General features: G+C 46.4%; 1 protein-coding gene across 9 annotated transcripts in view; it reads left to right on the top strand.

The window, feature by feature from the left end:
• The window catches only part of CAPZB (capping actin protein of muscle Z-line subunit beta), a 146,531-nt gene that overhangs the window by 33,409 nt on the left and 91,636 nt on the right, over positions 1–21,486 (top strand). The window contains exon 2 of one of the 9 annotated variants that reach the window (XM_058443803.1): positions 13,346–13,469. The exons of 7 other annotated variants lie outside the window; for them this stretch is intronic. The gene's annotated coding sequence lies outside the window, so the exon portion shown is untranslated. The remainder of the gene's footprint in view (positions 1–13,345; positions 13,470–21,486) is intronic. One more of the 9 variants, XM_058443802.1, reaches the window with a different exon arrangement.

Raw genomic sequence — 21,486 nt, 5'->3', positions numbered from 1 at the left:
CTGAGTAGCCACATGTTTCTGCAGACCACTCCCCAGAGCCTCTGTCTCCCATCTGCAGGGTGGGGATGGTGGTGTCTCCCTCACAGTTTTGTCTGAGGGTCAGATCACTAAGGTGGGACACTCGGTAGGCTCCTAGATGACACATGCCTGTAGGGTGGTATTCATATTATTTTACCCATTACCGTCCTTTCCTCTCCATCCTTCTACCACATGCCGGTGGGGAGCAGAAATAAAGAGCACATCATATGTTGCCAATTTCAGGATTGTTCATTTCCACTCTGAAAGGCCTCTTGCATGCCATCTGTGTCGGTGATTTCCTTTTATCTGTTGTTTCCCTTCCCTGTTTCTGTTCTCTGCCTCTACCATTCCCCTTTTTGTCCCGTGACTCCAGTCCCCAGACCATGGTGGGTTCCCCTGGGGAACTTGTGTGGACCCTGGGCACGTTCAAGCAACTCAACTGCTGAGGTTGATGAGTTCTTGGATTAAGATATGGTTAAGGTCTTAATGTGAAATAGCAATAGCTGGTCCTGAGGAGAGGTACAATAACAGCCCCTTAACGTGGCTGATGTGGCGCGTATCAGCTTGCCCTGCAGTGTTGTGAGTAACAGTCAGTGGTAACGTTTGCAGTTCCATAATTCAGCACTCTTTCCTTGGCACCAGATGAGAGCAGTCCTTGCATGCAGGAATGAGTCATGTAATAGCAGAGATCATTCTTACAAATAATACACATCTCTTTCCATTATTCCAAAGACAAACATTGGTGGTGGTGTCACTGGGGTTTTTCATAACCTTTTGTGGGCTCCTGACTGGTCTTTTCCAAAACAAACGTGGTATATGTGTCTGCATTTTAGATAACTTTTTCCCTCTTGCTGCTTTATCCTTCTTCAGAAGTATACAATTTTGCAGTACAAGCCTAACATCAGTTGACCCTGCACAAGTGTGAAAAGATAGTTTTTCAGATTTTTGCTTCCCTGGGGCCTTGTACCCAGCTTCTCTTTTTTGGGATTCACCTGGTCTCTGGAACCAGGCTTCCAGCTCTACCACTTATTACCCGTGTGATATTTGGTAAGCTCCTTAACCTCTCCCTACCTCAGTCCCCTCATCTATGAAGTAGGATTAATAACATAAGCTATCTTATAGGCATGCTATGAAGATTGAGTTGACACATTTTACATGCCTAAAACAGTGCCTGACACACTCTTACAGGCTGAGTATCCCTAATGTGAAAATTTAAAACCCAGAATGCTCCAAAACCCAAAACTTTGTGAGCATTGACATGAGGCTCAAAGGAAATGTTCTTTGGGACATGGATTTTGGATTTTCTGATTTGGGATGCTCAACCAGTAAGTATAATGCAAGTATTTCAAAATTGGAAAAAATTCAAAATCCAAAACACTTCAGGTCCCAAGCATTTCAGATAAGGAAAACTAATACTCAGCCTGCATTATCACTATTTCCATGTATTACTACATTTTTTCTTTCTTTTCCTTTCTTTTTTTTTTTTTTTTTTTTGGAGACAGGGTCTTGCTCTTGTTGCCCAGGCTGGAGTGCAATGGTGCAATTCCTGCTCGCTGCAGCCCCCACCTCCTTGGGCTCAAGCAGTCCTCCCACCTCAGCCTCCTCTGAGTAAGTGGGACTACAGGTGTGCAACATCATGCCTGGCTAATTTTTAAATTATTTTTAGAGACAGAGTCTCCCTATGTTGCCCAGGGTGATCTCAAACTCCTGGGCTCAATCGATTCTCCTGACTCAGCCCCGCAAAGTGCTGGGATTACAGGCGTGAGCTACTGTGCCCAGCCTACATTTTTTTCTTTCTCTCGCTCTCTCTTTTTTTTTTGAGACAGACTCTTGCTCTGTCACCCAGGCTAGAGTGCGGTGGCGTGATCTTGGCTCACTGCAACCTCTGCCTCTTAGGTTCAAGGTTTCTCATGCCTCAGCCTCTCAAGTAAATGGGACTGTAGGCACGCACCATGCCCAGCTAATTTTTGTATTTTTAGTAGAGACAGTTTCGCCGTGTCAGCCAGGCTGGTCTCGAACTCCTGGCCTCAAGTGATCTGCTCGCCTCAGCTTCCCAAAGCGCCGAGATTACAGGCGCGGGCCACCACGCCCAGCCAGTGCAGCCTACATTTTCTTTACGAACCTGGATTTAGCTGTTTCATACTGTTCCACTGAGTGGACATACCATGGTTCACCCTGAGACCTGCTGGTTCTTTCCTCACCTTAAGGATGCTAGTGGATGGCATAGAGACAAGGTCTGATTCACTGGCAAAATCTTCCCCGTTGCTCAGCTCCATGCCCGACTGTGACTCGCATCTCACCAGGCCAGTGCATTTCCTCTTCTGGCTGTCATCAGATTTTTCAAGCGTCAAGACCCCACTTTGTTCCTGTTGTCCTAGTTCCGGCTTTGGGAAGCGTGACCTTTCAGGACGGCTCAGAGACACCGTAGTGCACTTTGTGCATTATCAGCCTTACAGAGACTCTACGGTCAGGAGTTTTTGTGGCAATGAAACTGCTGGGGTTTCATCTGCAAATGAAAACCACCTGGCCAGCTGCTTGGGTCAGATGGAAACCAGATGGGAGAAGTCAAGAGCAGGCAGCGAGCAGCCTGGGGCAGCGTCCCCAGTCGCATCATCTTTCCGTTTCCTCTTGCCCCCTCGCCTCCCCTGCCTGCAAAATGATTGTTATTAACCCATCACCTCCTCCAATGCCTAGGCAGTTCCAGGATACAGGGTTCTCTCGCCAAGGTCGTGGCCAGCCCAGAAGATGTGACCCAGAACCTAGAAAGGTGACACGCACTTTAGATCTGAGGGGGGAGGAGGAGCAACAGGTGGCCGTGGCCATCAGGGTTGAAATGTTAACTGCCGGGTTGAAGGGAGAAGTAAATAGCAAAGCTGATGGAATCCACAAGGCACAGTCTACCCCCAGGAAATGTGTTGGCTAGGTGACAACTTTTTGCCAAAGTAGGGAGGAAAGTTAGTCTGGTCACCAGGCAGCTTCTAATGTGAATCATCTGCAGTTGAATAAGAAAAAACCCCTACAGCATTCATCATGGGTAGGTGATGATGAAACACTGCATCTTTCTCTGGTCCACAGTGCCCCAACTGTAACCAGGTTTGTTTCCACGGTTCAGAGAAGAAACAGCTTGTGAGTTTTTACCTCTGGGCTTTGTGGATTAAGGCGGCTGTCAGAGAGGGAAGTAATGTATTATTTTCCATCTCTAAACACTCTTCAACTTGGGGCAACAAAAGTAGAAAAATATTAATCAAATGCTCTCCCGAAAGGGTGGAAGGGAGGAGGAAAGGAGATGTCCCGTTCACAGTGGTTGACAGCCAGGAGTGGAGCTCTGCCGCTTGGAAAAGGGAAAGCCCCTCACGGGTAGGCAGTGCCTGGAGAGAAGTGGGCGTTTGGGATGTGCGCAGCGGCGCACCACCCTTCTTGCTTGGAGATATTTTGGCTTCCCATCCTATAGACTGTGGCCCCTTGATGCGCAGTTGGCTGATAGGTTGACTGGCTACTACTTAATTTTCCTCCAAAAGAAAAACCCACCCATGCCAGGCCTGAGAGGTGTCCTGAGCTCCACCCACTCCTGGTGGAGTGTGTTTCACAGTTCCCTCGAGTAAGCCCTCCCTCCGCCCTCTTTTCTTCACACTGACGGAAGCTTATTAGCATGCAGGGGAGTGAGGGTGTCATTAGAGAGCAACATTGAGCCTGTTCTAATTCTTAAACCTAAAATGAACTATGCTTTCACTACTGTTAGTTGCAGATCGCTTAGATGGCACCAGTGCATCAGAGATGCCCAGCATTCTGGCAAGGCCACCGAGGCGGAGAGGAGCAGTGTGGCCTGCGAGCTGCTGGAGCTGGGTTGGATGGGGCCAGTGAGCCGTGCCCTCCTCCACCGTCTCCCAGGGTGCTGCTGTGCCGCCCTGGCCCTGATCTTAGGCTGGCATCCCCCAGGTGTATCTGTGCAACTCACCATTTCGCTGGATTGCTGCATCCACAAAACACTCTTAGGAAGGCACAAAAAATAGTGTGGTTTCAGCCTTCTGTGATGATGCTGAGTTCCCTCAAAGATTTGGTCTGGGCCAGGCACAGTGGCTCTTGCCTGTAATCCCAGCACTTTAGGAGGCCGAGGTGGGCAGATCACCCGAGGTCAGGAGTTTGAGACCAGCCTGGCCAACATGGTGAAACCCCATCTCTACTAAAAATAAATAAATAAAAAAAAATTAGCTGGACGTGGTGGAGCGTGCCTGTAATCCCAGCTGCTCGGGAGGCTGAGACAGGAGAATCGCTTGAACAGTGAGACTCCATCTCAAAAAAAAAAAAGATTAGGTCTGATGCTGCCCAGTGTCTCTGTCTAGGTCAAGTTTTAAATTCGTCAATATTTTTCTTTCCCACTTTAAAACAAAGCAAGAACAACTACAAAATCCTTCTCTGCAGAAGGATGATAGAAGAAAGAGAGAGGTTACACCCAGTGAGGGCTGGGACGGGCACACCTCCTGGGGGCCAGCATAATCTTGAGTGTGGCAGGTGTCATTTTTTGGGCAGTGGGGTGCTAATTTGAGAAAACATACTCAGTAATAGTATTTTTTGTCTGGAAAATAAAGCGAAGCCTAGTTTTGCACAGTACAAACCACAGAGGGTAAAACTGACAAAATCCAGTTGGCATGATGGATCACGAATTTTTAGAGACTGAAATCATGTGATAAAAAAAACTTGGAGTTCACTAAATACATATAAAAAGAGGGAAAAAAACAATCTTTCCACCTAAAGAAAAACACTGTTAACGTTTTTATATATCATTTCCAGGATTTGGAAATGATTTTTTTACTCACTTGATAGTAAATTTTTATATTCAGTTTTGCTAATTAAACATAAAACATTTTCCCATGTTTTTAACATTGTGCAATTGTAAGGGTTACACAGTAGATGATCACTTCCCTGTTGTTGGGGGAGATTATTTCCAGTTTTTTTTTTGTTTTGTTTTGTTTTTGCCGTAGAGCAGTGGGCATCTTTGTTCATCAGCTTGAGTGATTTCATTAGGGTAGATTCCTAGGAGGGTATGAATATTTTAAACACTTTTGACATGTACTTGCCCATTACTTTCTAAGAGAATTGCACCCATTTGTACCTCTCAGGCTTCCAGATTGCCTTTCTAGACTCAGATCATTGTGCCTTTTATGTAGTTTATAATCTTCCGCTCGCCTTTACTTCTTACATGGCTCACTGTCATATTACTCACTTTAACTTTTGCCAATGTCTTTTCACCGTAATTGAGTACTTCCAGGGACTAACATGTTGTCAGGGGTGGTTTTCAAGGTTCTGTTGAAACAGAAAAACGGTCTCAGTTTTCGTGCACGCGGTGCATCCTGAACTTGGTAAAGTATTTGGACACCCGGCCAGTGCTGTCTTCCTTTGGCCACCTGGCTTTAAAGTGAGCCTGGCAGTGCAGCCTGAGCCTCAGGAATGCATTTTCAGGGCTGGTGCTCTTCCTGCCTCCCGTGTAGACTGGAACTGACCTTGCTGACCCTGCCGCCCTCAGATTATCTGTTGGGCCTTTCTGCCGAGGGCTGTTTGTCCAGGTGATGCCGAGAGGCCTCCAGCTTCCTCTGTTCCTGCCACAGGGTCTTACCATGTGCTCTTGAGGGCAGAGCATAAAGCCATGGATTGCCCTCCTGCACAGCCCAGCACTCCTGCCTCTAGTGGTTGTTTTGTTCTTTTTTCAGTTGCTTTATTGAGGTCTGATTTACATATAAGATTCCCCAGGTTTAAGTGCACAGTGCGGTTTTGTACATTTTTAGGAAATTTACGGAGTTGTGCATCCATAACCACAATCCAATTTTGGAACATTTCCATCACCCCCAAAACACCCCCTGCATCCATTTGCAGTTATTCTTCATGCCCACTCCTGCCCCAGGTCACCATTCACTTTCTGTCTGGCCATTTCATATGTATGGAATCGTGGATTATTTTTGAAAGAAATTATTTGATTCTAAAAGTAATCCCTGTTGGAAAACGTCTGGAAGAATGGGAACCAAGTTATTATTGGCAGTTACCTTTGGGGAGTCTCTAGGTGGTGAGATCACAGGGGGACATTTCACTTTCTGTAATGCTTTGAATTTCCTACAGAGAGTCTATGTTACATTTATAATCAGAAGGAAAGGGCAAAGGGGGGAAAGTGCATGTTTTTTACTCCTGGAAAATGCCAAAATGTATAAAGAGAATTTAAAAAGTCACTCAAAATTCCTCCTCATGGATAAAACCACTTTTGCTTTTTTGGATGTCTTCTGAGCACATTTTTAAAATACAGCTCTCAAATTTGCATCCTGCTTTTTCCTATTGGGTCACATAAGTCTTATTCCCACTTGCTTAAAACATCTTTGCAAACTTCCTGTTAGTGATCCTGTTAGTACAGTGCTTCATCTTACAGTTGTACCTTAATTTACTCATGTTGGACATGAAGGCTGTTTTCACTTTTTGCTATCATAAATAATGCTGAAATGGATATCTTTGTGTCAAAGCTTTCTCTAAGACCTTTGCAGATCTCGTGGGCCAAAAAAACTTTAAAAAGGCCAGGCATGGTGGCTCACGCCTATAAACCCAGCACTTTGGGAGGCCGAGGCGGGCAGATCACTGGAGATTAAGAGTTCCATACCAGCCTGGCCAACGTGGTGAGACCCCGTCTCTACTAAAAATACAAAAATTAGCTGGGTGTGGTGGCAGGCGCCTGTAGTCCCAGCTGCTCGGGAGGCTGAGGCAAGAGAATCGCTTGAACCTGGAGGGGGAGGTTGCAGTGAGCCAGGATTGTACCATTTCACTCCAGCCTGGGCAACAGAGTGAGATTCCATCTCAAAAATAAAAATAAAATAAAATAAAATTTTTTTCTTCCCAATTTGGAGCTATCTTACAGAACTGCTTTCTAGATCACCTCTCTGAATTTCATCTACACGTTGTAATTGCTTACTTTGGCTGGGGGATTGGCTCCTTTGTGTCAGTTTGAGGCAGTAGCAGAACAGCCAGGCCGGGGCCTGGGAAGATGGCAGGGTCCTTAGAGCCAGTGTGCAGTTATGTTTATAATCCAGATGGGGCTAGTCACGCTGTGTTTTCTGTAAATAATCCCTTTGTGTTCATCATTAGTTTTCAGTAAAGGTTTGTTTGTTTATATGAGTGAGAAAATGTTTTCATTGTTTTAAGAGGGTTGGACCCTAGAGAGTTTTGATAAGATACAAGCCCAAGTTGTCACAGGATGGGGAGGTGGCAGCTGGGTGTCTGAGACCTCAGGGCTGGGGGGTGTTGCAGACTGATGGAGGGGCAAGCCCTGGGGCTATGTACACCTCAGGAGAGAGAAGGATTGAGGCCAGAGACACACCTGCCTCTTTCTATGGGAGACGCTCCTGCTGAAGCTCTTCATTGATGAAAATCTGAATAGAATTTTTTTTTTTTTAAATTGAGACGGAGTCTCGCTCTGTTGCCCCGGCTGGAGTGCAGTGGCATTATCTCTGCTCACTGCAACCTCTGCCTCCCAGGTTCAAGCAATTCTCCTGCCTCAGCCCCCTGAGTAGCTGGGATTACAGGCATGCTCCACCATGCCTGGCTAATTTTTGTATTTTTAGTAGAGACAGGGTTTCACCTGAACAGAGTTTTTTTTAACCAGAGGGGACGTTTGGGGAACAGAGGGGCACTATGAACCCACCAGATATTTCATTCAGACGTGTGTGTGTGTGTGTGTGTGTGTGCACACGTGTGCACTCCCTGGGGAGAGAGTCCATAGCTTTCATCACAGAGTGCCCCAGAAGGCTTTGAGTCCCTCTTGGTGAGGAAGGCTGAGTCTGGGACATGCCTCACTCTGCGGCCACACACAGCGTCTGCCAGGCGTCCTTGCCCAGGTGACCTGACCTCTCTTTGCCTTGCTTTCCTTGTTTGTAAAGTACCTGACACAGTGCCTGGCACACCGGAGACACTCAGTGTCACATCAAAGCTGTTGTCTTTTTTTTTCTTTAAAACAACAACAACAACAATAACTTAAGCATACCCTGAGAGAAAGCTGTTGTTTTAATTTTGGCTCAGGGAGGTTTCTGAGGCAGCTGTGGACCAGAAACTGACGTCAACAGTCTGAGGTCTCCCTAAAGCCAGGCCGTAAGTCCAGTGGTGCTGCTGTGGCTATATTAATATTATACAGTGTCTTATTTTAAAAAAAGGAATGGATTTTTATCTTTTATTTTTATTTTTTTGAGATAGGGTCTTTCTCTGTTGCCCAGGCTAGAGTACAGTGGTGTGATCATAGCTCACTGAAGCTTTGACCTCCCAGGCTCAGGTGATCCTTCTGCCTCAGCCTCCCGAGTAGCTGGGGCTACAGGCATGCGCTACCATGCCTGGCTAATTTTTTTGTATTTTTTTGTAGAGATGGGATCTCGGTATATTGCCCAGGCTGGTCTCGGAACTCCTGGGCTCAAGCCATCCTCCCAGCTTGGCCTCGCAAAGTGCTGTGATTACAGGCGTGAACTACCACTCCTGGCCAGGAATGGATTTTTAAAATCCTGTTATAAAAGTAAGAAAGGTCATTGTAGAGGAGGATGTAATTATGATTTTAAGGTTTTTTTGTTGCGGGAAGGTTATGAAGTCCGTGGTAGACATCTATGTGTTCACCCCTCTAGATGCTGATAGGATGGATGCAAGTAGCGAAGGCCTCCTTTAGCGCCACTAGCGTAGAGGTCATTTGCGCCGCACAGAGGAGCTGTATTTGTATAACGTGGAGTAGGCAGCCAAGCTGAAGGCAGGAGCAATGGAACTTTCCTAAAAACAAACCAGATTTGGAGATTCTAGAGAGCCTGCGGCATCTTTACAGGAAGCCAGGGAAGGAAAAGCTATCCAAGCCAAAGGGTTTTTTGGTGATTTTTGAGGACCCTGTGTTTTTCAGTCCTTCAGAGCAGCTGGGCTGCTACAAAGCTGAATTTAGGGTTTCCTTTGGCCCCCTGCCCCAGGAGGGCTTTCCTGGACCGAGTGCGAGTGTGAGAAAATTGCCTAATGTCCAGTAAACATTCGACTTACACTGGCCTTAAAGCTTGCAAGAGCCTAGGAGTAGGTGGCAACCAGGCCTTACCATAAGGGAACTTTAAGTTAGTGTTGCCTGATTTAAATTCAAAAAAACTTTTTGTTACAGAGGATTTCAAGCACGTGATATAATGAGCCCCCAATTATCTGTCGCCCAACTTTAGCAGTTATCCTCCGTGGCCAGCGTTGTTTCAGCTGTTCCCGCTCACTCCACACCCACCCCCCCCCACCACTCCCCAGCTCAAATCAATTTGAATCAGATCCTCTGGTGTAATTGTCATGAGCAGTCTGGGTCTCTCCATTCTGAGAGCCAAATTCTAACAGTGTACCCGATGTAAACAACAGGACTAAGCACTGACTTTTGTTTTTTGAAAATTGTCAGTTAAAAAATGAGTGAGCCTTTTTTTTAGGATTACAGTAATAATATAGGCTCATTGAAACTGGAAATCACAAATAGCGTTTAAAGATGACAGAGCCCTTTCAGCATTTGGAGCTATCACTGATGCTTTTTACGGGCTGTGGATACCTCTCCTGTGCTTTTTTTTTTTTTTGAGACGGAGTCTTGCTCTGTCGCCCAGGCTGGAGTGCAGTGGCACAATCTCAGCTCACTGCAACCTCCGCCTCCACGGTTCAAGCAATTCTCCTGCTTCAGCCTCCCAAGTAGCTGGGATTACAAGGCACCCACCACCACGCCCAGCTAATTTTTGTACTTTTGGTAGAGATGGGGTTTTGCCATGTTTGCCAGGCTGGTCTCGAACTCCTGACCTCAGGTGATCCGCCCGCCTCGGCCTCCCAAAGTGCTAGGATTATAGGCATAAGCCACTGCACCTGGCCTCTCCTGAGCTTTTGAGCCACTTGGTGCTGCTGTTTTTTTTTTCCTCTCTGCCTTCTACACTGGAGACCCCACCCAGCATCACTTGGGAAAGATGTGATGTGATGCTTCTTCAGTTCCGTAGTTCTGAGTGTACTGGAGCCACCCTGGGTGTATGTTGTGCAATAAAAGGGGTGAAGATGCCCTGCTCTGTATACTAGGTAGGTACTCAGTGAATGAAGTTGAATGAATGTGCTATACCGCACTCCCCTGAGGCCAACAAGGTTTTCTCTTTCTTCCTCTGAAACACTTTAAAACTCCTCTTTCCCTGTGCTGGGCTGGGCAACAAAGCTGAGTCCCAGATAAAATGCAGTGTTCCTGAGTACACCCTTATACTTACTTTACTTCCAAGAAATGTCCCCAAGCAAACGGACTCCTGTTGTGCTCAGGCCAGCAGTGTGCCACGTGTCCCCATCCTCTGACTGCAGGGAGAGTACAGACCCAAGGCTGTAGCTGGGTCACGAGCTGCATGGGCAGTAATGCAGGGTGAGCTAACTGGGATTCATGCGTTTTCAGCCTTGCTTACGTTTATGTGATGTATATTTTCAAATTTCATGGACTTTCTGCATAAGATTTTAGCAGCTATAACTGGTATTTTTTTTTTTTTGAGGTGGAGTCTCGCTCTGTTGCCCAGGCTGGAGTGCAGTGGCACGATCTCAGCTCACTGCAAGCTCCGCCTCCCGGGTTCACGCCATTCTCCTGCCTCAGCCTCCCGAGTAGCTGGGACCACAGGCGCCCGCCACCACGCCTGGCTAATTTTTTGTATTTTTAGTAGAGACGGGGTTTCACCGTGTTAGCCAAGATGGTCTCGATCTCCTGACCTCGTGATCTGCCCACCTCGTCCTCCCAAAGTGCTGGGATTACAGGCGTGAGCCACTGCGCCTGGCCTAGCAGCTATAACTTTTTTAAAACATGGATTTTACTGTAATAGTCTGTCTTCAGGATGAACTGGAGTAAGTCAGTAGCGTTGGGTGCACGGATGCCTATCCAGACACTAATTCTGAGTCACTCTGCCCAGGGGACCTCAGCTTGGATGTCTGCACCAGTCCCTTCCCCCCACACTGGTCATGAGAGCACAAACCAGACACCTAGCAACATCACAGCACCTTGCTTTGAATCTAGTGGTTGCCATTCAGAACGGTTGGCCTTAGGCTGGTCTGGAGTTCACCTTTTCACAGTGAGGAGAAGTTTGGACTGAGCTGTGAGGGTTGGATTTCAGGGGAAATGCTTAATCTGCATAAGAGAGATTAAATAAAAATAAAAAATTGTTTTTACATCATCTCTTCCAGTATCTATTTCTCACATATTCATTACAAAGGTATATTTTATGGGCTGGGTGCATGGCTCACACCTGTAATCCCAGCACTTTGGAAGGCTGAGACAGGTGGATTGGCTTGAGCCCAGGAGTTCAAGACCAGCCTGGGTAACATGGCGAAACCCCGTCTCTCCAAAAAGTACAAAAATTAACCAGACATGGTGGTATGCAAGCAAGACCCTGCTTCAGAAAAACAAAAAGAAAAGAAAAACAAAGGTATTTTGTATTAAGGTATTTCCTGAATGGTTCTGCCTCGAAGTGCTTTCTAAGCAGGTTATTAGATTTGCAGTAATATATGTATTTTACGTCAGCTGTAGGGAAAACCAGTAGCACCCCCACCTGGCCATGCTGTGGTCCTGTCCCGCTCTCTCTGTGTCTGGGCAGATAATGTGGATGGCAACCAGAGAGACTGCTGAGGTTCTGGATGTTAGGGCCTTGATTCCTGCAAAAAGAAAAAGCACAAACAAAACCAAAACAGAATACTTGCAGGGGTTGCTGTCACGGGAATAAGGTGGTTTCTGAAATGGGTGGGACCTATTAAGCACCCAGTGATCCAGTGGCATGAACCCCTGAGGACAGCCGAGGGTGAGTGGTCTCGGAAGCGTGCCATGTGCAGGACATGGCAGAGCTGGGAGTGTCAGCCGGGAGGGAAGCTGCTTGGAGGGGGCCGAGATGGCTCACTTCAGGTGTCTGAGGGATGCCTTGTGGCAGAGAACTTGCGCATTCTTGAGGTGGTTCTGGACAGAGGACTCTCTGTGCTGGAGGCTGCAGTGTAAGGCAGAGCTGCCAAACAGCCAGCACCGCGTGACACAGGCTGCCCGGGGACATGGTGCATTTTCCCCATAGTCAAGATCAAGCAGGGGTCAAAACACCTAGTGCTTTAGGGATTTCATATGGGGGAAGTGGGACTCCAAGGCCACTGAAACTGAGATCCCGTGGTTCTTCAAGAACAAAAGACCTTTAATTCAAAGACTTTACTCTTAATAATTGATACCATATTTTCCCATATGAATACAAATGTACATGGGTATGTTTTACAGGAAGGAGGTTATAGTTGTCTAAGATGGTTTTAAAACTTTATTCCTGTAAATATAGAACATTTACAAGAGTGGGACAGTCTTATGCTTTATCTCACCTTTCTGAGATGGGAGTTTTGGGGATAACTTCCAAGAGACGTGTTGCTTCCTGTCCCTCAGATGGGCCAGCCCAAGCCGGGCGGCTTCTTGGCCACAGACAGCTCTCACCCAGATGTGCCACCACGCTTCATACCTCCTGAACGCTTGTGGCTGTGCGTGGAGCTCTGTGATGTTTACAGCATGTAAGAATGAATCCCAACTGATGAGGGAATCTGGTTTCCATCATTGATTGGAAACGGATTCCTACCCCTTTCCCTTGCTCTGGATTTAATCTTCCTATGAGAATGATCTAAGTGACTTTCCTCTGTCAGAGGACAGAAGGGAAACCAGGAGAAAGGGAGGGAGCGACCGTTCCTAATGGTCTCTGAGGCCACCCAGTGCCCGCCCGCCCTGGTGGGGAGTCACGCACAGCACCTGTGTCCTTGCCTTCGTTGCACCCCTCCCTGTGTTGGAGAGCTGAGATCCTGACGTGGGCATCTCACGTGGCCTCGTGTGTCCTCTGCTGAGTCTCACTGGGAAGCAGCACAAGAAATAGATGGGGCGGAGCAGACCTGGCATTGGAATCTGGCCCCGCGCATAAGCGAGGATGGTCTTCATGGCCTTCCTGAGCTTGGCTTCCTCTGAGTGACGGGAAGCCTCATTGGTCATTTGAGCTTGGCTTCCTCTGAGTGGCGGGAAGCCTCACTGGTCATTTTTCAGAGCCCCTTGGTCCACTCCTTGGCACTAAGACACTTGAGAAAGGCTCCTTTCTTCACTCAGCATGCTCTGGGGTTACTTAAGTTTATTTCCTAATTGAATTTTCTCATTAAAACCTGCTTTCCCAGATCTGTTTGGCAGCAGGACAGTTTCGAAGTGGTAGAAGAGCGGCCCAGCTTCCTCTGTTTTCCCTTTCCCTGACTTTGTGGAAGCATTATCGAAGCACGCTAAGCCACACATAGCTGAAGTGCACAACTGGATGACTTGTGTTTGTTTCAGTGATAACACACAACATCTGCCTCCCTGCTCTCTCCAGCCTCCCGTCTCTGATCGCGCACTCCCTAGTTTTCCAGCCTCTTCTTAAGCAGCGATTCCAGCTGGCAGCGCCGTGACAAGTGTTTCCGTAAGCATTCCCACGATCCTCTAAGTGAGGAGCGTGACCTCGGAACCCTGTGCCCGGTCCCCTCCCCTGACGTAGGAGGTGGTGGGAGGTAAGAACAATACTTGGATGGATGGATTCCCCGTCTGGGGCACTGCCGGAAAGCTGAGCATTCGTAGGCCATCCAAACACGATCGTTCTCCAGGGATTCGAGGGTTAGAAGGGGAAAGCGAATTGATTTCCACCTTCATGTTAGAGGAAGGAGCCTAGGAAAACAACCCCTTCTGCTTTTCTGAGCTCTTCTACCAAGCCTTCTGTTAGTTTTGGTCACAGAACTTATGAGCTAAGTATTTAAAAATTGGCAAATGAGAGCAAAGATGTCTTCTCTTTGTGTCACGAAGTTCTCCCACTGGTGAGTTTTGAGGCTCGCTTTGCTGGGGTCCCTGGTAAACAGCTTATTTGGTTTCCCTGGGCTGGCGGGAGCAAGGGGAGGTGTGTTCCTAGCTTTGGAATACTAGAAGGGTGTCTTGCTGTGACAGTACCTGGAATGAGTCTCATGCCCATGGTGTTCTGTTCCTGATTGCTTTTCCAGTTTCCCATCAAGTCTTTAAGACTGTGGAAGGTACACACGCTTTCGAGGCTGGTGGACTTAGCATTCTGTAGTGACAAGACCTGAAGACAGGAACGAATTGATGATACCATTTATCTCCTTTATTGGAAATTAACAAGCAACCCACTCAAACACTTACTTGGGAAGGTGTGTCTCCTGGGACTCAGCGGTGTGTGGCCTTGCCTGTGATTTTCGTTTGTAGGTGAGGAATGTACTGACTGGACGTTGTTAGGGTTATGATATCCCAGTCTTTGAGCCGGTCAGCACCTTCTCCTCAAATTTCTCCCTCTCCCACTCTCAGACACAGGCTGTGAGGACTTGTGACATTTCATATATTCATGGAAGGCCTTCCTAGCTTATGGTTCCTTATTGCAAGACTGTTTGCTTTTAATGAAAGCTCTCAGTCAGCAGATTTATTTTTCTGGATGAGAAACCTTTTTATCTGTCATGAAACAGGAAAACACCCTTCTGAGAAACTGAGCATTTGGCTTCCTAAAGAACCATCGTATCAGCCATCCCGGGGCTTCCACTTTGTAGAGGTATGTGCTGAAACTTGCTCAGCTTAGATCACTGAGCCTAATCCAGCCCTCCTTGGCTTAGACAACTGAACCATCCAGGCTCCGCAGGTCCCAAGGTCTTCCTGGTGTCTGCAGTCCCAGCCACACTGTGGGTACACAGAGTCCAGCACTGTTTTCTAGAGGTTGGCAGAAGGCCAGTGAGGCCTTTGTTGTGAAATTGTTAGATTATATGCTTTTAGTTTCTTGTTTCTTCCTCTTTTCTGTTGACTTAACATGTAGAATTTATGGAGCAGTGACTATGTGCCAGGTATGTGCCAGATGCTAAATGAGGATTACCCCCACATAATCCTTAAAGTAACAGTATAATGTATGTATAGCAGTTGTCCCCCCTTAGCTATGGGGGATATATTCCAAGACCCCCATTGGATGCCTGAAACCACAGATAGTATCAAACCCTATATGCTTTGCATTGAGGTACGACAGCAAAACTAGCACAAATTTCTTTTCCTTCAAAATTTTACAGATAGAAGACTCATTCTTACCATAGATCTTAGTCTCTGCATGCAGTTTTTCCCTTCCTTTATTAAATTGAGAAATTGCACTTAAAGAAGCACTTTTGTCTTCACTTCGGCATATCTGAATTGCCGGCATCACTACTCTTGTGTTTTGGGGCCATTATGAAGCAAAATAAGGGTAACTTGAACACAAGCACTGTGACACCATGACAGTGGATCTGAGAACTGAGCCGGCTCCTTAGTAACTAACAGGTGCATAGCTTGTACAGTGTGGATATGCGGAACAAAAAGATGATTCGTGTCCCAGGCAGGACGGAGTGGGAAGGCGTGAGATTTTATCACTCAGAACAGCGTGAAATTTAAAACTTCCAAATTGTTTGTGGAATTTTCCACTTAGTATTTTCAGACCGTGGTTGACCACAGGTAACTGAAACTGCCAAAAAACAAAACTGCAGATAAGGGGTGACTACTGTGTTACTACCCTCATTTATAGTTGGGGAAACTGGAGGCTCAAAAGAGTTTAGTGACTTGTCCAAGGTCACACAGCTGGGACCCGGTGGAGTCAGGATTTGAATGCAGACAATCTTGCTTTCAAACTTGTATCCTTAACTAGAGTGCTGTGCTGCCTTCCTCACTCGTGGCTCAACTGTGCAAAAGTAGGTGCTAAATAACTCCTCTCCTTTTGGAGACTTTAAAACAAAGAGATGGCAGTGGTTCTTAGCACAGGTGGCCTAGCTGCTGGGCTCTGTGGAGTATTGAGTAGGCACACAGGTTCTGGGGTCAGATGCACCTGCCTTTGAACCCCAGCTCTGCCATCCATTTAAATGTGTAAGCTCACCACTTTCTCTGTACCTCAGTTTCAGCGTCTGAGACTAATACTGGCACTTAACTCCTTGGTTCATTTTTAAGATTAAATGACATATTGGCATATAAAGCACTTAGAATAATGGCTTAATAAGTTTTAGCTATTACTTTTATTGCTGTGTTTTAAGCCCTAAGTCAGTGCCTGCCGTGCAGCACCTGCTTAGTGAAAGTTGTTAGTAGCAGTTGGTTGTTGTGTTGTGTTTGGCAGAGCCTGCTTTAGGTGGTGGTGAGAGTCAGTAATACTGTCCAGGGCTGGGCTTAATTCCTAGTTATCAAAAAGCTGTTTTGGAACTGGAACTTGTTGCTTCCCTTTCTTTAATTCTTTTTGCTCATGGAAGGATGTTAAGCTCCTTCCTCAGCCAGCTTTCTTCTTGAGACATAACACTCAGCGTTTGATTGGGGATGGAAAGAAAGAAGGTTTTGAGCTTGCGAAATATGTCTTGTTGGCAAGATGTTCACGAGCTCTCAGGAAACTTGTCTGTTGGTGGAGGAATAATGTTTCCACTTGTAAAGATCATTTTGGTTTACCCAAAAGAACCAAAAAGGAGCGGCCTTGACTTGATTTGATTTTCAGGCCCCTTGTTCCGTGGCTACCCACTCTCATGCCTTGAGGGAATGTTAACTTACATAAGTGAGAGTGTGTGTGTGTATGTTTAATTCCATATTATAATGAGTGTTTTTTTTTTCCTTTGAGACAGAAAGGAAAAAAAAAACTTTTTGACTGACTTGATTATCAGGCCCCTTGTTCTGTGGCTACCCACTCTCCTGCCTTTTGGGCGTTTTGTCCCCCAGGCTGGAGTGCAGTGGCACAATCGTGGCTCACTGCAGCCACGACCTCCCAGGCTCAATCTGTCCTCCCACCTCAGCCTCCCAAATAGCTGGGACTACAGGCATGCCCAGTTGATTTTTGTATTTTTTGTAGAGACGGGGTTTTACCATGTTGCCCAAGCTGGTTTGAACTCCTAGGCACAAATGATCCTCCCATTTTGGCCTCCCAAAGTGCTGGGGTTCCAAGCATGAGCCACTGCGCTTGGCTAGAAACATTATAATCTTATGTTTTCTGGAATTAAGTTCTGTATAAGAGGATGGTGATAATACCTGTTTTGTATTTTTTTAACCCTTAAAAAAACAAAAAAAAGGCTTACCCTGTTGGTCAGGTTGGTCTCAAACTCCTGGCCTCAAGCTGTCCTCTTGCCTCAGCTTCCCAAGGTGCTAGGATCATAGATGTGAGCCACCATGCCCAGCCAATACCTGTTTTTTTTTTTTTAATTTAATTGAATATTTGTTGTTTTAGGAACTATGCTAGTTTCTTTACACATATTTTGTGATATTCTCAAAATAACCCTGTAAGATAGGTTTTATTATTATTCCTGCTGAACAGATGAAGGAATCGAGGCTCAGAGAGGTGAAGGAATTATTCAGACCTTCATTGCTAGGCAATGGCAAGTATGGGCTTTGAACTCTTGTCTGTCTGACTTCCAAGGTCCTTTCTGCCAGCTGCAGACCTGCAAGGCCTCTGTCTTTGGTCTGGAAAATCAAAGCCCAAAGGATGTCATGTTTCAGGCATCTCCCTGCCCAGTGGGTCCTGACATTAATTGGAAGAGGGCAACATTATGACAGGTCTTGGGTTAAGTTTGCAAAGGTATCATGGGTGGGTAGAGTGTTGCATTGTACATTTCTGTCACTAAAATATGTTAAAAACTTTGGCGATCTATTTAGGGGAGCCAGAGGGCCAGTTGTTGCAGGATTCTGTTGTGCTCTGCTGTGCTGGGCCCGTGGTTGTCAGTGTAGAGCGCGGTGCTGTATATAGAGAGTTACCCTTGAGCTGGATAGGGAAGGCCGACAGAGACAAGTAGAGATTGGATAGAGTCTTCCATGTTGATTCACACACAGCCATCTGAAATTGGAGCCCAGGAGCCCAGGGAAGAAATAGTCCAAGTGCTTTGTTGGATCAATAAGCACTGTGTTCTTTTCCTCAAGCTTCCTTTTGGACATAAGTCAAAAAAGCACCACCACCCCCTTCTAGATAAAATATTTGGATTGATGGAGGCTTCATTTTTTCCAAATCCTTTAAACCTTTCTGCTTTCCCATCAAGACGTGCCCATTTGTGCTGTTTGCAGGTTGGACCGAAGCTTCTCCCCGATGTCTTTGGAAGCCATGTGCAGGGTTTTGTTGGAGTAAACCTGTGTCCAAATATTATAGATTTCATCCAGGCCATCTTATAAATCTGTTTGGTTTATGTGAATTGGCTGCTTCTGCCATGAAAAAAGGAGTTTACTTTTCTTAGCCTTCATCAGTGAACACGTGGTCGACGTTTTTCTGAATTGTTTTTTCTTTTAACTGTTATTTGGAAGACAGGAGCACCCTGCTTTACTCAGCTTCCACTTTTGTGAAAGCCTTCTTGAATTTCTTGTGCCATCAAGGGGGAAATGGACAACATGTACGGCATCCCTTGAAGACGTCTCAGGATTGCCCATAATTATGTGTCTAACTGCCAGTTGACAAAGTGGAGGGATTAGTCGCTTGTTACATGAAACCAGCCAGGATCATGTGGAGGTAGCAGCTGTAGACATCTGTGAAACATTAATGATCAGACACGAGGTGATGGCGCCTTGCAGATCTTCTCAAGGGGTCCAGGAAACCGTCAACCAGAGAAACTGTGTGGGAAAGGCTTTCTTGTTTTCGACAAATCCACCTGCCAGGGGTAGCGTTTGTGAGAATACAGTCTGTAATCCACGGTGATAGATTTCAGAATTTGGTAGTAGATGGCATTGTCCATAATTTGTTCATCATGGGAGAAGAGACTCATTGCCCCTATCTGATTTTGTGAGCTTGCAAGTTGTTCCCTACAAGTCATTAGAAATTAATTTTATTTCATTGGGATTGTTTAATATTCTTTGGAGAATATTTGGGCATGGGAGGGGACCTGTGTTATGTCCTTCTGTGTCATTCAGTGCTCTGGGGTCACCTAACCCTTCAGGGCCTCACTTTGCTTTTCTGTGAAACTGGGGTAAGAGCCACCTCGTGCAGCTATTGTGAGGCTCTCCTGAAACCCATAGGGTGCAGTGCCTGGCCCATGCCGGGCCACCCTTAGCAGTTGTTAGTTTCCTTCCCTTTTGCTTTTGAAATTGGTTTGCCTTTTGGATACCTAGTATTCTTAATAAAGATCAATTCACTTAGAAATGAAAATAAAATTATCTGGACAATATATAAGTATTCTTTTTTCAAATTTTTTTGAGATAGGGTCTCACCTTGTCACCCAGGCTGGAGTGCAGTGGTGCTAGCTCAGTCACTGCAAACTCCGCTGCCCAGGTTCAAGTGATTCTCATACCTCAGCCTCCTGGGTAGCTAGGACTACAGGCATACACCACCATGCCTGGCTAATTTTTGCATTTTGGATGGAGATGGGGTTTTGCCATGTTCTCCAGGCCAGTCTCGAACTCCTGGCTTCAATGATCTGCCTACCTCAACCTCCCAAAGTGCTGGGATTACAAATGTGAGCCAATGTGCCCAGTCTGGACAATATATAAATATTCTTAATACTGCCATTGTTAATGCTAATAATGTAGAATTTTATTCAAAAGAGTCAAAGAGTATTTTCTTTTTTTGAGACAGGATCTCATTCTGTTACGCAGACTGGGCAGCCTCAACCTCAGGTGATCTTTCTGCCCCAGCCTCCCGAGTAGCTGGGACTACAGGCATGCACCACCACACCTGGCTAATTTAAAAAGTTTTTTGTAGAGACGGGGTCTCGCTATGTTTCCCAGGCTGGTCTTGAACTCCTGGGGTCAAGCGATCTGCCCACCTCTGCCTCCCAAAGTGCTGGGATTACAGGTGTAAGCCACTGCTCCCAGCCCGAAGTAGAATTTTCTTGGATAAAATCAACTCTATTCTTTTTTTTTTTTTTGAGATGGAGTCTCACTCTGTCACCCAGGCTGGTGTGCAGTGGTGTAGTCTCGGCTCACTGCAAGCTCCGCCTCCTGGGTTCACGCCATTCTCCTGCCTCAGCCTCCTGAGTAGCTGGGACTACAGGCGCCTGCCACCCCCCGCTGATTTTTTGTATTTTTAGTGGAGACGGGGTTTCACCATGTTAGCCAGGATGGTCTTGATCTCCTGACCTGGTGATCCGCCCGCCTCGGCCTCCCAGAGTGCTGGGATTACAGGCGTGAGCCACCATGCCCAGCCCAAAATCAGCTCTATTCTTAAATTTTGACTGATGATTAAACTACAGGTTTCTTATCCGAAATGCTTGGGACCAGAAGCATCTTGGATTTGGGACTTCTCTGGATTCTTTTCAGATTTTGGAATATTTGCAGAACTTACTGGTCGACCATCCCTAATCCGAAAGTCCGATATGCTCGTTGGAGCCTCATGTCTGTGCTCAAAAAGTTTGGGATTTGGATTTTTGGGTTAGGGCTGCTCAACCTGTATAAGCAGAAGCACTAAAGTGTGTACTAAAGAGATTTGTTTTCTGGTCATGGTTCATCTGCTATTTATGTGATGTCTCATTTGTTATGGGTCAGTCCAGGCCTCAATTTTCCACCATTTAGACGGTTTCTAGGGTCCCCTTTAGTGTAACATCCCTGTGATTCTGTGTTTTAAAGTTGGACAGGTGGAGGAGTAGGCACACCCAAGAGAAAATGCTCCAGCTCACTCAGTTGGCCAGCAGAGCCAAGCACAGTGCCTGAGAAATGTGGCAGAGAGCCATCCTGGGCAATGAGTTTGTCGGTTGTCATGTGACCCAGGGTTTTTCTGTGCATCAGGTTAGCCCATTTGCTTTGTATATGTTGTAAAAAGCAGGCAGTGATTGCTTTTAGGTAGAGCTGCTTGGAAGCTTCAGTGCACGGCTCAGGGATCAGCAAGCTCTCTGAGGTGCGGGTGCGGGTGGGGCGGCCGCCAGCTGTGTGCTGGGAGTGACTAGAGTTGGAGGGTGCAGGGGTAAGAGACATATACCTTAAAGGGGAAATAGAAGAACAGCAGAATAAACCCCTGCATACTCTTCCTTGCTGGGCAGTGACTCTACTTTGCCAATTAAAATGTGCTTGTACAGCCGCCCTCCTCTGGCACTCTGGATGGCTAACTCCTTTTTGAGAATTTTTGTCATTTCGCCAGATTCACCAGGTAAGCTTTGATCTCTGCAAAGGAACTGTTCTGTGTTCAGCAATTAGAGGTTTCGGAGTGTAAACAGTGAATTGGTTATCCAAAAAAACTACAGCGGAAGTATAGCTCCGGCTCCTGAGTGTGACTCATTTCGGATATTTCACTTCCTGGAGGGATGTGTAAGGGAAAAATCAACTGATGGCTGTTGTAGAGTTTGACACAGAGCCTGTGTGTAGGTTGCTAAGTTTTCCTCTGGAATAAATATGCCAGGGAGAGGCGCGTGGAAATTTTCCTTGCCAGGGAGGGTGTCAGGGTAGTTTGGGGACTCTGCTAGTGCTGCCACAGTTGTCTGGTTTCGATGGCCTCAGATGGGATTGGGAGCACCAGTAAATAGGGAGAAGCTTCAAATAGATGAGATGGTGGAAATACTTCC

This window comes from Hylobates moloch, unplaced genomic scaffold, assembly GCF_009828535.3.
Source record: "Hylobates moloch isolate HMO894 unplaced genomic scaffold, HMol_V3 SCAFFOLD_9, whole genome shotgun sequence".
Taxonomy (NCBI): domain Eukaryota; kingdom Metazoa; phylum Chordata; class Mammalia; order Primates; family Hylobatidae; genus Hylobates; species Hylobates moloch.
Note: the sequence above shows the minus strand (reverse complement) of the source record. Positions and strands in the feature narration are given on the sequence as shown.